Below are 4,616 nucleotides of genomic sequence, written 5' to 3'. Positions count from 1 at the left end.
AGTCACAAATATGCTGTACAAAGTAGATTTGGACACTCACCAATGGTGTAGATAAAAGTCAATATTACCTTGCATTTCTTCATGGGGACATCTTGAGTGCAGCAGGCAAAGCAAAATGTTTGCAAGGTGCCATAATACAAGAAAGAAATCCAAAACTGGCATAAAACACACAAAAACATCACCAATTTGCACAAAACTAAAGTTTTGAATCAAATTTTGTCCCCTGTGGATACTGATTGTTTTAGAATACTTAAGAGCCCACTACATTTCTATTATTAAAGGTATAAATATTTATACGAAGCATTACAGTATTATCACTATACACTTGTTAATTTTTTTTTACAAATTACTTGGATATTCTATAAATTCAGCATGCATAAAATATAATTTGGTTTTAAGTTATGGAAATGTCATGACACGACAATGGCAAAGGAAAAAAAAAAAAAAACTTGTGTACTATAAAGTTACTTAAAGAACTGAAATACACCAAGTCATTAGCACCCCTGCGTGCTTTGTCTAGGTATATACAGTAATATAAACAGAACTTACATCTCAGCAACCAATACAGTTGCTCTCCTGGAATCAAGTCTTCTTATTCATCTTGACCTCCAGACCAGGTCACCTGCATCCCCAACTGCGGGTCTTCCCGAGGGAATGTCTTTTAGGGAATTAAGATCAATTATCCTTTCTCTCATCCTGGGATTCTGAAAACTGAAGTTGTTGTTAATGAAGGTATCCGCCCGAATGCTATCCCTCGTAACCTCATCCATACCCAAGGGAGAGCGGCTGATGGGACGACTTGGATTTTTCCATTTGTTCAAATCAAATTTTAATTCACCTAAAATAATTTTTCTTTTAAAACTATCCTTGGAAGTAAAGCTTTTGTTTCCAGTGAAATAATTTATAGCATAAACACCTTCCACCACCCTCCTAGTTTTAATATTATTACTTTTATAAATTATTTCACAATTACAGTACAGTATTAAAATGAATATTGTGATCCCTTTCCCAGTTATGATTTACTACAGCACTATTACCAGCCATAATTGTATGTGTTTGTGTTCTTCAATTCCAACCTCAAGCAGTCTCGCCCATTTTTTTTTTTTTTAATACACACACTGTACATGAGTTGTTATTGTTTTGTACCTCTGTTCAAGAGAGAACTGGATAAGCACCTCCAAAGGATACCTGATCAACCAGGCTGTGACTCATACGTCAGGCTGCGAGCAGCCGCGTCCAACAGCCTGGTTGATCAGTCCAGCAACCAGGAGGCCTGGTCGACGACCGGGCCGCAGGGACGCTAAGCCCCGGAAGTACCTCAAGGTAACCTCAAGGTAAGGTAGCACACACACAACATTTTGGGCAGCTCCTTAATCCTAATTTTGCCCAGAATAAGAACCGCCAAATCATTTAACAACCAGGTACCCATTCACAGCTAGGTGAACAGACACTAGTTAAGGATTGGCACCCAGTCAATCCACCCCGGCCAGGATACGAACCCAGACCAAAGCTCTCACGAAGCTGGGCAAGTGTTTTACCACTGTGCCACAGAGACTGCCAATATAGACTTCATTACAACCTCTACAGAGAAATATATAAATGCCTCCCAGATTTCTATTGTCACCCACTAATTTTACCAATCCTTTCGATAATTGTATTGGAGTACAGAAACTCCAAACAATTTTATGCCTCAAATAAATTGCATTAATGTGTAAGTTTAAGAGAGTTATAAGGTATTTTCAACATTTTCCTCTTCTGAGAATTTCAGAAACTTCTTTCAATTGTAGTGTACAGGATGCCTTCAGCTTTGTTATCTGCTTTATCAATAAACCAAGAGGGATAACTTAAATCCAGAAAACTCCTATGTAAGTATTTAAGTAGGCTTCTAGTTAAGATGGGTCACAAATTCTATAAGCTCTTAGATAAAGGTTGGGGAGTACTTTCTCCTTAAATGAATTGGAATGACATGAAAATGAATATACGAGTTCATGTTTGTATTTTTCCTGAATGCACCTTAGGAAAAATTTATCGTTACAATCCAATCCTTCTAATTACAATGCAATCCAAAAATGGGAGTTCTTTATTAATTTCTTTTTCTATAGCAAACTCTAAGCTATGGAGATCCTTTAAGTAACAATCTAGATACTCGAACTTCATCAAATAAAGCAGAAAACATCAACAACATACCTGAACTAAGCCTTGGGATCTTTTCCATCAATTGTTACTGTGGGTATTAATTGTGTTTCAAAAAATTCCATATATAAATTTACAAGAATGAGAGAAAGAAAGAAAGAATCCATAGCAAATCTTGAGGTTATCTTGAGATGATTTCGGGGCTTTAGTGTCCCCCGCGGCCCGGTCCTCGACCAGGCCTCCACCCCCAGGAAGCAGCCCGTGACAGCTGACTAACACCCAGGTACCTATTTTACTGCTAGGTAACAGGAGCATAGGGTGAAAGAAACTCTGCCCATTGTTTCTCGCCGGTGCCCGGGATTGAACCCGGGACCACAGGATCACAAGTCCAGCGTGCTGTCCGCTCGGCCGACCAGCTCCCCGGTCGGAGAGCAGGACCCAGCCCAGGATTTTTGGACAAATTTTGTTGGCTAGACAGCTCCTTAAAAATCAGATCTTGTTCTTACAGGCATGTGCTTGATAAGGACATCTCTCATACGGCCTAACTTGTTGGATGATATCCTGTCCATGTGTTCTTGTTAACTTCCTGAGAGTATGAGTACTGTATTTGGAAGCAAATAAAAGCTTCACTTCAGAGGACAGTTTTACAAAGAAAATGATTTGGAGTGAATTAAAATTAGATTTGAACATATGAAAAATCAAAGTAGTCTCATTAGGCACTCTTCCTTGGGCAAGGACGGGGTTACAAGGGATAGCATCCAGATGGATACCTTCATTGACCACAACTTTAGTTCTCAGAATTGCAGGATGACAGAAAAGATAAATGATCTTAATTTCATAGAAGACATTCCCTAGAGAACACTGGCAGTTGGGGATGGAGGTGCCTTGGTCACGAGGTCAAGACAAATAAGAGGACTTAATCCAAGATAGCAACTGTATTGGTCATTGATATACAAGTCCTGTTCACATTACATACTTACTCAGACCTTGATAAAGCACTCAGGAAAGTGCAAAAGACTTGGAGTATTTAAATTTTTTACATAAACTACTTAGAAACATAACTGTTGGTTTTTATCCTTTATCAAATTTGGTATCAATTATTTACCACGTCGAATAAAGCTTTATTATATTGAGATCTGACTACACACGTCACACCAATTCTAACTTAGTTTTAATAAGTTATCGGCATACAAAGTAACTGCATAAACAGATGCATTTATATTCCTTGATGACAAAATTGCCTGAATGTCCTCTCCAGAAACAAATGACCATACATCATGCCGAGCATTATGTAAACCTCCTTCTCAAACTCCGCATTTACTCTACTGAAAACAAATTCCAATGACAGTAGCACTTACTTAACTTTAACAAGTTAATAATTATTGGAAAATTCTCAGATACTAAAAATTAGCACATTACTGGATGACTGAAAGATGCAGATACTAAATGTGATGAAGAATATGATTAAACTTGGCCAATGAAGCAATGGAAGAGGTTGGAGAATTTATATATTTGGGGGTAAGTATTGTATAGGCCTGAAACAATGGAGGGAAAAATATAGGCAAGAATAGTGCAAGAATTGTTATCTGATCCTGGGGAGCACTGAGACAGGAAGAAAACTCTTACTATGGATGTGAAGATCCTTGTATACTCCTCCCACACCCCAACTGCTCAGAGAACAAGGTAGACACATTTAAAACTATGGTTGCTGAAATTTGCTATTTTATGAAAACATGAGCTATTGCTAAATAAGAGGATTTGCAGAGGAAGAGGAGTAGTTACAAGGAGAGATATTTAAAGCCTTACCGCCCAATCTTGGTGTGAAGGGAGGACTGTGAAACACCACTTGCACGGTAGCTCTGGGGATGACGTGTGATATCCCTTAATGTGCCGCCTTCTGAAGCCCCATGAAGTGTATGCCTTTTCACAGAATGGGCACGGATATGGCAGGTTTTGGCCTAAAATGAATGTTATCCATTAAATACATGGTGTGTTTACCAAAGTAAGAAAGTAAATGAGTGATGATAAATATTTTGTAACTAACTTTGTAAAATATAGTATATATAAAAAAGTGGGAATAGTAGGTTAAGCAAGTATCCAAATAAATCCCTCAAATGTCACTTATTCTCTTCTCCATGGCTACAGGTTGTCACATATCCAACTAGAGGTGGCAACCTCTCAATCTATTACCAATATGGACTTGAATGGCATATGGCAATTTACATTATAGTTATTCTTGATCTCATTAGTTCATAATCATGCCAACAATGAATCGGCTCAAATATGCCACATGTGCACAGGATCACATATGTTATACATATTTTGATTCTGGCACAAATATAACAAATATGTTATAATCTTCTTACAAGATGGGTCTTGAGGAAATTCTGGTTGAAGGTTGACAGCAGACGTTCTCTCGTGGGAGTTACGTCGTGGTAAGATGTTGTGACTGGGCTTCTCACTAGACGTGTGCTGAGGTAGGA

The sequence above is a fragment of the Procambarus clarkii genome, chromosome 64 (assembly GCF_040958095.1).
Source record: "Procambarus clarkii isolate CNS0578487 chromosome 64, FALCON_Pclarkii_2.0, whole genome shotgun sequence".
Taxonomy (NCBI): Eukaryota; Metazoa; Arthropoda; class Malacostraca; order Decapoda; family Cambaridae; genus Procambarus; species Procambarus clarkii.
This window is presented reverse-complemented; position numbering follows the sequence as displayed.